The following is a 12,343-nucleotide window of genomic DNA, read 5'->3' on the forward strand; positions in this document are numbered from 1 at the left end:
TTCTTGGGCCGCTCCCATGGCATATGGAGGTTCCCAGGCTAGGGTTCTAATCGGAGCTGTAGCCACCGGCCTACGCCATAGCCACAGCAACGCAGGATCCCAGCCGAGTCTGCAACCTACACCACAGCTCACGGCAATGCTGGATCCTTAACCCACTGAGCAAGGCCAGGGATCAAACCCGCAACCTCACAGTTCCTAGTCGGATTGGTTAACCGCTGAGCCATGATGGGAACTCCTCTTTTGTCTTTTTAGGGCCGTACCCGTGGCATATGGAGGTTCCCAGGCTAGGAGTTGAATCAGCAGCTGTAGCCGCTGGCCTATACCACAGCCACAGCAACGCAGGATCTGAGCTGCATCTGCGACCTACACCACTGCTCATGGAAACACCAGATCCTTAACCTACTGATTGAGGCCAGGGATCGAGCCTGCATCCTAATGGATGCTAGTCAAATTTGTTTCCGCCAAGCCACAACGGGAACTCCACAAGTCTGTTCTCTATATCTGTGTCTTTTTTTGTTTCATAGATATGTTGATTTGTGTCATATTTTAGATTCTACATATAAGTGATATCATATGGTATTTATCTCTAATAACTTCACTTAGTATGATAATCTCTAGGTCAATCCATGTTGCTGTAAATGGCATTATTTCATTCTTCTTAAGGATATTGAATATAGTTCCCCAGGCTATACAATAGGACCTTGTCATACCCCATTCTGAATATATATCACATCTTTATCCTTTCTGAGTAATATCCCATTCTGAATATATACCACATCTTTATCCTTTCTGAGTAATATCCCATTCTGAATATATACCACATCTTTATCCTTTCATCAGTCAGTGGACATTTAGGTTGTTTCCATGTCTTGGGTATTGCAAATAGTGCTGCTGTGAACATAGGGGTACGTGTGTTTTTTAGAGTTGCAGTTTTGTCTGGGTATATGCCCAGGAGTGGGATTGCTGGATCATATGGCATGGAGTTATTTTTTAAAGCAGTGAATTGAGGACCTAAATTGAATTTTACCTTATTTAAAATTTTCCTCATGACCTAGCAGATTTCTGTCATGTTTTACATTGTTTATAATAAGAAATATATTTCTTAGATATAAACGCAACTGTGTAAATAATTTTTTAAAGTTCCTATACTTTTTTGTCTATCTTACTGTACAATGAAGATAATGGTTTAATTATTTTTGGTAATAAGTTTTAATATATATTTGCGTTATCCTTTCCCTTTTTGTTTTCTGAATATTTCATACATTTTAACATTTTATTTGGAAATAATGTCAGACTTTCAGAAATTTACTGGAATAAGAATTGCACAAATAACACTCATATATCCTTTACCCAGATATTCCTATTGTTAAGATTTTTGCCCCCTTTGTTTTATTTAACTTTTCTCTTTCTCTATAAAAATAATGTACTTTCCCCCCCGAACCAGTTAAGTTGCATAGACCTCTTGCCTTCTGGGATGGCCCACACTCTGTCTGTGGAGTGTGTTTCTCCCAGGGCCGTGTTCTCACGTTTTGAGACAGATCTCATTCTATCTATGGAATATGTATTTTCCACGTCGCTCTCACCTTCTGGAGATGGTCCACACTCTATCAGTAAATCTAATTCTTACTTATTAAAAAAAAGAAAAAAAAAGAAGTTGCGTACATCATGGCCTTTTACTCCTATATAATTTAGTGTGCATTTAAAATAGTTTCTCTTATGTAACCACAGTACAGTTATCAATGACAATTAATTTAAATAAAGTGTTTTATCTGCTCTGTTGTCTGTTACATAGTTTTAACAGTCGACCCAAATGTTCTATTGAGTGTTTTTCCCATTCAATACACTGTCAACTCTAGGAGAATATATTGCATTTAATTTTCATTCTTTTTAGTCTCCTTTAATTTGGGACATTTTCTTGGCCTTTTAGGAAGTTGACATTTTGAAGAATTTATTCTCCTTTTGAATAGAATATTCCTTATTTTGGATTTTTCTGATCTTCTTTCATTATTAGATTCAAGTTCTGCTTTCCCAGTTGGAACTACTATATAAGAAATATTGGGTATTGTGGGCATCACATCCAGAGGCACAAGATTCCTATCTGCCCCTTCTTGGTGATATTAACTTTGGTCACCCTCTAGAAGTATGGTTACTTCTCCCTCCCCCACCTTTACAATTAACAGCACTGGAGATTCTACTGTGAGCAAGAGTCCATTTTCTCATTCATTCATTCATTCCCTCATTCATTCATTTTCAGTGGTATATATATATATATATATTTTTTTTTTTTTTTCTTTTTAGGGCCCACCTGTGGTATATGAAAGTTCTCAGGCTAGGGGTCAAATCCAAGCTGCAACTGCCTGCCTACGCCACAGCCACAGCAATGCAGGTTCCAAGCTGTTTCTGTGACCTACACCACATGCAGAGCAACGCCAGATCCTTAACCCACTGAGCAAGGCCGAGGATCGAACCCACATACCCGTGGATACTAGCTGGATTTGTAACCCGCTGAGCCACAACTGGTACTCCCCTTTTTTTAAATGGCTGCACCTGTGGCACATGGACCTTCCTGGGTCAGGGGGATTGTATCCAAGCTGCAGCTATAGCAATACCAGATCCTTCAACACACTCTGCTGAGCTGGGGATTGAACCTGTGCCTCTGTAGAAATCTGAGCCGCCGCAGGCAGATTCTTAACCCACTGAGCCATAGTGGGAATGCCTTATCAGTCTTCTTAAATGAACTTAAGAGCAAGAAAGACTCCAGAACGTTGAGAGTAAATATTACTACCCAAAAGGATAATGGAATAGCATGCTAGGCCTTGAGAGCTTGAAGATTCTAAAGTAGAAAAGGGTTAGGAAAAAAGCAAATGCATGGAAGAGATAAAAGCAGAGATTCTGATGTCATAGGTAAATAACAGGATCACTTTTCTTTCTGGATGGATCCATGTTTTGGAATCCAGTGGTGTTGAATATTACACTCAGTCTTAGAACATTTAGAGAAAACAAGTCTTAAATTATTTGGATCAGAAGAAACAAACTAAAAGGCAAAATTGTCAAATTTAAGCCGGAGACACTAAAAACTTTTATATGTAGTATGTATAGACTCATATAAATGAAAACCATACATTTTCATTTGCCTAGAAAGTTCTGTCAAGTGACTGTAGTCATCTGACCCTTCCCTCCCAGAGATAAAAATTATCTTGTTTTTTGGCTGCCATAGATTCATTTTATGTTCTAGTATTTATTATATTCAGAAAGATACAGTGAGAACATTATCCTGTTCACTTGGTGATGCTTTTGTAATTCATCCATGCTTTTGCAAATATCTCTAGTTAATTGCTTTTATTGCCAAGTAATATTCCGTTTCTGTTAATAATCCACAATTTGTTTAGCCATCCACATGGAGAAGAACATTTGGTTGTTTTGTGGTTGTTGGGAATAAAGCTGTATGAGCTGTTGTTTTCAATTTTTTTAATATTTTAAAATTATAATTGATTTAGTGTGCCAATTTCTACTGTACAGCAAAGTGTCATAGTCATACATATATACATTCTTTTATTTATATTATTTATTCTAAAAACCACATTTTTTATTTTAGCTCTTTTCAGAAACTTAAATATACTTTTCTTTTTTTAATCTTTTTTTATTATTCAATGAATTTATCACATCTGTAGTTGTATAATGATCATCACAATCCAGTTTCACAGGATTTCCATCCCACAACCTAAGCACATCCCCCCACCCCCCAAACTGTCTCCTCCGGAGACCAAAAGTTTTTCAATGTCTGTGAGTCAGCATCTGTTCTGCAAAGAAGTTCAGTCTGTCCTTTTTTCAGATTCCACATGTTAGTGAAAGCATTTGATGTTGGTGTCTCATTGTATGGCTGACTTCACTTAGCATGATAGTTTCTGGGTCCATCCATGTTGCAAAAAATGCCGGTATTTTGTTCATTTTAATGGCTGAGTAATATGCCATTGTGTACATGTACCACATCTTCTTGATCCACACCTCTGTCGATGGACATTGAGGTTGTTTCCATGTCTTGGCTATTGTAAATAGTGCTGCAATGAACATTGGAGTACATGTGTCTTTGCGAGTCATGGTTTTCTCTGGATAGATGCCCAGAAGTGGGATTGCTGGATGAAACAGTAGTTCTATGTTTAGTTTTCCGAGGAATCTCCATACTGTTTTCCACAGTGGTTGCACCAATTGACAATCCCACCAACAGTGTACTAGGGTTCCTTTTTCTCCACACCCTCTCCAGCACTTATTGTTTGTAGACTTTTTGATGCTGGCCATTCTGGCTTGTATAAGGTGGTACCGCAGAGTGGTTTTGATTTGCATCTCTCTAATAATGAGTGATATTGAACATCTTTTCATGTGGTTTTTGGCCATCTGTATGTGTTTTTTGGAGAACTGTCTGTTTAGATCTTCTGCCCATTTTTTGATGGGGTTGTTTGTTTTTTTGGTATGGAGCTGCAGAAGGTGTTTATAAATTTTGGAGATGAATCCCTTGTCAGTCGATTCATTTGCAAAGATTTTCTCCCATTCTGTGGATTGTCTTTTCGTTTTGTTTAGGGTTTCCTTTGCTGTGCAGAAACTTCGAAGTTTGATTAGGTCTCATTTGTTTATTTTTGTTTCTACTATCATTACTCTCAGAGGTGGATCTGAGAAGATGTTGCTGTTGTTTATGTCAGAGAGTGTTTGGCCAATGTTTTCCTCTAAGAGTTGTACAGTGTCTGGTCTTATATCTAGGTCTTTAATCCATTTCGAGTTTTTTTTTTTTTTTTTCATTTTTTGGCTATTTCTTGGGCTGCTCCTGCAGCATATGGAGGTTCCCAGGCTAGGGTTCTAATCGGAGCTGTAGCTTCCAGCCTACACCAGAGCCACAGCAACTCGGGATCCGGGCCACGTCTGCGACCTACACCACAGCTCACGGCAACACTGGAACCCAATGAGCAAGGGCAGGGATCGAACCTGCAACTTCATGGTTCCTAGTCAGATTCGTTAACCACTGCACCACGACGGGAACTCCTGAGTTTCTTTTTGTGTATGGTGTTAGGGAGTGTTCTAATTTCGTTCTTTTCCATGTGGCTGTCCAGTTTTCCCAGCACCACTTATTGAACAAGCTGTCTTTTCTCCATTGTATATTCTTGCCTCCTTTGTCATAGATTAGTTGGCTGTAGATGTGTGGGTTTAATTCTGGGCTTTCTATCCTGTTGCACCTATCTGTATTTCTGTCTTTGTGCCAGTACCGTAGGGTTTTGATGATTGTTGCTTTGTAGTATAGTCTGAAGTCAGGGAGCCTGATTCCTCCAGCTCCATTTTTCTTTTTCAGGATGTCTTTGGCTATTGTGGGTCTTTTGTGCTTCCAAACAAACTTTAAAATATTTTGTTCCAGTTCTGTGAAAAATGTCCTTGGTAATGTGATAGGGGTTGCATTGAATCTGTAGATTGCCTTAGGTAGTATATATACATTGTTTTAAAAATATTATTTTCCATCATCCTCTGGATTTGCTATAGTTCCCTGTGCTACACAGTAGCACCTCATTGTTTATCCATTCTAAATGTAATAGTTTGTATCTACTAATCCTAAACTCCCAGTCCATCCCACTCCCTCTCCCCTGTTTTTATTTCTCGAGTAAACACCCAGGGGTGGAATTGTTGGGTGGTAGGGTGGAAATATGTTTATAAGAAACTGCCAGACCTTTTTACAAAATTATTGTAGTGGTTTGTATTAACCATAAGCAATGTGTAAAAGTTAGTTACTCCGTCTTTGATATCACCAGTCTTTAAAATTTTACCCATTCTGGTGGATGTGTAAAACCTTGTGTTTTTGTCTTTCATGTTGAGTACTTGAGTGCTTATTCATTAATCATACATCTTCCTTTGGGAAGTGTCACTTCAAAGATTTTGCACATTTTTATTCAGGCTGTTTATAATTGTTTAAATTATAGGATTTTATTGTATATTCTGGTTACAGGTTCTTTGTAAGAAATGTGTTTTGTGAATACTTTCTTCCATTCTGTGGCTTGTGTAATCATTAATGGTATCATTCAGTAGACAAAAGTTGTTAATCTAATGAAGTCTAATATATTACATTTTTCCTTTATTGTTATGGCTTTCTTTGTTCTTGCCCAATGCCAGCTCATGAATATGTTCTCTGTTGTCTTCTAGATATCATAGGTATCTCAAATTTTTGTGAATGGTGTGATGCAGGGGTTGAGTACTTTATTCTCATTTGACTGTCCAGTTGTTCACGTACAGTCTGTTAAAAATATTATCCTTTATCCATTGCATTGCTTGTTTGCAATTAAAGGATGAATTTTTCTTATTCAAATTCCCCTTGCCCTTCCCACCTTACTGGGATAGGTAGCTGAACAGAAAAAGATATCATAGCATCCGAAGGGAGCTCTCTGATACTTTTTGTGCCTTGATTTTACTGTAGATTTCACTCACTGCATGACCACTCTACATAGGATCTTATTTTACCCTATATAGATGAGGTAGAATGTACAATATAAGTAAGTATCAGAAAGCCAGTTTTGTAGAGTCCTTTGGATATTTGTGAAATAATGGAACTTCAGCCATCACAGAACTTGGGGGTACAATAATTAAGACAATGCTGAGCACATAATTTTTTGACAGAGACTAGCTCCTCCAAATCAAATTGTGAGTAAGGCCTTTATTAATATAAGTTAGGACTGGAGTTCTCCATTGGCACAGTTGATTAAGGATCTGACGTGGTTACTATAGCAGCTTGGGTTGCTGCTATGGTGTGGGTTTGATCCCTTGCCCAGGAAATTCTACATGCTGCAGGCACAGCCAAAAAATAAAGTAAGACTGAAAAAACTTTTTTTTGAGGATTGAATTACAAAATAAGTTTTAGTTGGCATCATAGAGGACTTAATTAGGACTGGGAATTTAGTTAGTACTGGGACTTAAGTTAGTACATCAGTGAGTACTAGGAATTGAGGCAGAAAAGCAGAGAGAAAAACAAAAAACAAGATATAAGGAGGGTAAGACAAGAGACCCTATCAGTGACTGACAAGTCATGAAGGACATAAAAGGAAAAGCCAGAGAGGACAGAGAGTGAGCAAGGGGCAGAGAATGACCTAGGGATTCAACAGGAATCCAGAGGGAGGGAGAATAGACAGAGAGGTATAAATGGGAGAAACATAGAGAGGGGAAGGCAGAAGATAACACAGGGAGGCTGGGGACTCAGAGGGAAGGAGACAGTGGAAAAGAGATAGAGGGGTGGAGATAAAAGGACACAGTTATAGGGACAAGCTGAGAGAGGAACACAGTGGAGAACAGAGGAAAGGGGTGAGAACAGTGAGGAGACAGAGAAGGACAGTAGAGCAAAGAGACATATACATATGGGTACTTAGAGACACAGATTTTAGAGTATATTTTTATGTATTACAAAATCCGTCCATTTCAAGTGTTCAGTACAGATTTTTACCAAATTTTAAAAAGATGCAGTCATCATCATAAATCAATTTTAGAACATTTTCGTCATCCCGGTAAAATCCTTCATGCTTATTTATGATTAATTCCCAATCCCACCCCTAGCTCCAGGCAAATTTGTGTACAGACCTTTGTGTGGACATATTTTCATTTTCTTGGGATTGGAACTGATGGATTATATTGTAATTTTTCATTTAACTGTTATCTTAGGTGGCTTCATGATTTTTTTTTTTTTTTTGCTATTTCTTTGGGCCGCTTTACTGTTCACAGGATATTTATTTATTTTGTCTTTTTGCTATTTCTTTGGGCCGCTTCTGCGGCATATGGAGATTCCCAGGCTAGGGGTCCAATCGGAGCTGTAGCCACCGGCTTACGCCAGAGCCACAGCAACGCGGGATCCGAGCCGCGTCTGCAACCTACACCACAGCTCATGGCAACGCCGGATCGTTAACCCACTGAGCAAGGGCAGGGACCGAACCCGCAACCTCATGGTTCCTAGTCGGATTCGTTAACCACTGCGCCACGACGGGAACTCCGGCTTCATGATTTTACATTCCCATTTATCCACATCCTTACCAACCTCTGTTATTTTCTGCTTCATTTATTATACCCATTTTAATGAGTATGAAATGGTTTTAATTTGTGTTACCCTAATGACTAATGATGTTGAGTATCTTTTCATGTATTTAAGAGCAGTTGGGAGTTCCTCTCGTGGTACAGTAGAAACAAACCCGACTAAGAATGATGAGGTTGCGGGTTCGATTGCTGGCCTTGCTCAGTGGGTTGAGGATCTGGTGTTGCCGTGAGCTGTGGTATAGGTCGCAGACATGGCTCGGATCCTGCATTGCTGTGGTGTAGGCTGACAGCTGTAGCTCTGATTGAACCCCTAGTCTGGGAATCTCCATATACCGCAGGTGTAGCCTTGAAAAGCAAAAAAAAAAAAAAAAAAAAGGCAATTGATACATACCCTTTTGGAAAGTGTCTGTTCATACCCATTGCTCATTTTAAAAATTGGAATGATCGTCGTCTTCTTATTGAGTTGAAACAGTTCTTTACAAATTCTGGATATAAATCCTTTATTGGATGTGTGTTTTGCAAATATTTTCTCCCTTGTTGCTTGTCTTTTCATTTTTTGGTCTTTAGACAAATAAAAGTTTCTAATTTTTTTTTAACGCACTGAGACATCGGGAACTCCAAAAGTTTCTAATTTTGGTAAGGCCCAATTTTTCATTTGTGGACTGTGTTTTTGATGTAGCACATGGGAAATATGTGCCCTAATTCAAGATTCTATGATATTGCCCTACATTTTCTTCTAAAACAATAAAACTTTTAGCTCTTTCATTTATTTATATATTTTTATTTTTTACAGTTAAATTCAGATTCATTTATTTTATTTTATTTTTTTGTGCTTTTTTCAAACTGTTTAATACTTACTAACTTAATGGCCACATTAAAAAAATCATGAGAGGAAACATTCACATCTTGATTCCTGTCTTTTCTTGAAGGGGTAGAAAACTTGGACCTGCATTTCGCTGTGGATGTTCATCTGGAGTCAGTAGAGGCTACCTCTTTAGATGGGTGCTCTAATTTGCCTTTTTTTTTTTTATTACTCAAATAAACTTATCACATCTGTAGTTGTATAATGATCATAACAATCTAATTTCACAGGATTTCCATCCCACAGCCCAGGCACATCCCCCCACCCCCCAAACTGTCTCCTCCAGAGACCAAAAGTTTTTCAATGTCTGTGAGTCAGCATCTGTTCTGCAAAGAAGTCAGATTCATTTATTTTTTAAATGATTTTTATTTCTTCTATTATAGTTGGTTTACAGTGTCCTAGCACTTTCATTTTAGTCTGTGACCCATTTTATTTTATTTTATTTTATTTATTTATTTATTTTTGTCTTTTGTCTTTTTAGGGCCACACTCCTGGCATATGGAGGTTCCCAGGCTAGGGGTCGGATCAGAGTTGCAGCTGCCAGCCTACGCCACAGCCACAGCAACATGGGATCCAAGCCATGTTTGCGACCTACGTCAGAGCTGACAGCAATGCCGGATCCTTGACCCACTGGGAAAGGCCAGAGAGCGAACCTGCGTCCTCATGGATACTAGTTGGGTTCATTAATCACTGAGCCACCACTGGAACTCCTGTGACCCATTTTAAGGTAATGTATGTTTTGTGTATGGATAAGATATAGGTCTAAATCCGTCCTTTTGCGTGTGGACAACCAATTGTCCCAGCACTGTTTGTTGAAAAACTACTCTTTCCCCAATGAATTGCCTTGGCACCTTTGTTGAAAATAAATTAACTATGAATATAAGGATTTATTTCTGGACTCTAAGTTCTATTTCACTGATGTATATGTCTATCAGTAATAAAAAGTTTGATTCCATTTTTGATGTTTAACCAATGATAGCATTTAATCTTCATTACCTCATAGAAGACCAAGGGTCTTTCTTCTCAAGTGTGCCACTTAATAATTGCTCCCTTCCACAGAAGTAGAATGGAAACCAATGCCTGGCTGAGATCCACACACAACAATCACAGGGTAAGAGTTGTTCCCTTGAGCCTAACATCAGTCATGGCTTATGCTTGAATGCAGACACATGATTCACAGAGACATACAGATAGATCTGTACTAAGGTGTGCTACTCAGGGCCACCTCAAAGATGGCCCCCATCCCATATTCCTGTTCCTAAATGCCAATAATCCAACCTTCAAACTTAGGCCAGTTAAATCTGAAGCTTGGTATAACTCAGGAAATGTAGCACAAAGCAACACAGATCAAGTAGTGTACTAGCTAGTAAGTGATGCATGCTTGCCAGTAGGCAGCAGTGCCAGGTAGCAAGCCAAAGCAAGAGAAGAAAGACCCTTGGTGATGGTGGTCATTATCTAGAAATTGTGGTTATCCCGAAGAAATGAGATGGGCCTGTTAAAAGGGTCACAGTAGCCTCACCGAAGGGGTTCCTGTGTGCCAAAATTGGGACAGTTTGAGTGTCAAAATAAATAGTGGTAGTCATGGATTAAAATCCATCTGAATAAAATAAGAATCCAAAGTCAGTACTGACATACCTAATTGAATAAATCAATGGATAAATTGGGAAAGTTCTTCCTTATAGAAAAAATTTGAGCTAAAAATGTGTAAAGAATGATAAAAATAGAAAATAATAATATGGCAAACTCCACAATAATACCTGTTTTAGGAAGTAATCATCAATGGATGGCAAAGTTAATGAGCAAAAGTATGAGGAGACACGGGATGTTTTCACAGCCTCAGACTATTCCCCCCAAAGATACTTATTCTTCTCAGAAATCACCCCAAAGTCAACCAGAAGGATAATGTACAGGAACACAACTTCCCTCTTTGAAGAAATTTGGTCACATCTTTATCTAATACAAAACATAGAAGACTTACCAAAGTCTGTAAAGGGCAAGTAGGAGTTTTTTTAAAAAAGATTCTGAGAGAAAATATTCATCAGTACAGACCTCAGGAAAAAATGATTGAGTACAGTTCTCAAAATAAGTAGTATATAGTAAAAGGCTTAAGGCAGCAATCCCTTGTTTGAAACGACAGGGACAGTGCAGAGACCTGGAATATGAGCTTTTCTGGATCTATCTGGCATTAAGGAGAAAGAGGTAAGCAGGAATGAATAAAGACTCAAAAACCTAAGATGTGAAGAGTAAGATCTGCTGGTGAGGCAGGAATGTGAAAGGAGTCTGTAGTTTTGACAGCTCGGTAACATCCACTTCTTTTTGGCTGGGGAGAAGTAAGGGCTAAAATAGTTTTCCCTTTCCCCTGTCCTGCTTCCCCTCTCCCTCTTCTTTCACACACATACTCTTGTAAGAATTCTTGATCATCTGAAACACAGACCTCACTCAAAGAGCAAATCAGGAAAAACTCACTTCGTTCAAGTTAGAATAATCATTAAAAGGAAACATAATACTGTTACTAAGATACCATGAGAAGAAAGAGAAAAGGAACAGGAAAAACAAATAGGTAAAAAGAAATAATATGTTCTAAGAATAATCTTGACACTGATATGTCTCCATGATTTTAAAAAATAAAGCAATTTCCCCTATTAAAAAAAAAAGCTAAAAGCATAGAACAGCTCATGGATAATATGATAGACTAGCAGAAAGATATGAAAGGTGAATGGACAGAACTGAGGGTCAAATCAGACAGGAAAAGAAGAGAAATGACCATTTGGAAACAGAGAAAAAGAGACTTGATAGTACCAGAAGTACAGTTATCGGCATGGAAATTATGTTCCAGAAAATCAAGCAAAATGAAATTGAGGGAAGAGTTGACAGATGAGACAGAAAATTATAGCTATGAAAAATATCCAAAGGGGATCTAACAGAGGCATAACTGAAGTCTGAAATGAGAGGCCCAAAATAAAGGAAATGAAAAAATATTTAAAGATCACAAAGCATAGAAATATTATAGGTTTAAACGTTGACTTGAGGAGTTCCCGTCATGGCTCAGTGGTTAGTTAATGAATCTGACTAGGAACCATGCATGAGGTTGCGGGTTCGATCCCTGGCCTTGCTCAGTGGGTTAAGGATCTGGCGTAGCCGTGGGCTGTGGTGTAGGTTGCAGATGCGACTCGGATCCCACGTTGCTGTGGCTCTGGTGTAGGCCGGCAGCTACAGCCCCGATTCGACCCCTAGCCTGGGAACCTCCATATGCCGCAGGAGTGGCCCTAGAAAAGGCAAAAAAAAAAAAAAGTTGACTTGAGAATGTGAGAAAAAGAATGTAAATATATGTGTGACTGGGTCACTTTGCTGTTCAGTAGTAACTTACAACCCTGTAAACCAACTATAATGGGAAAAAAATCACTTAAAAAATAAACATTGACGTATATAAATTAAAAT

The sequence above is a fragment of the Phacochoerus africanus genome, chromosome 8 (genome assembly GCF_016906955.1).
Source record: "Phacochoerus africanus isolate WHEZ1 chromosome 8, ROS_Pafr_v1, whole genome shotgun sequence".
Classification (NCBI taxonomy): Eukaryota; Metazoa; Chordata; class Mammalia; order Artiodactyla; family Suidae; genus Phacochoerus; species Phacochoerus africanus.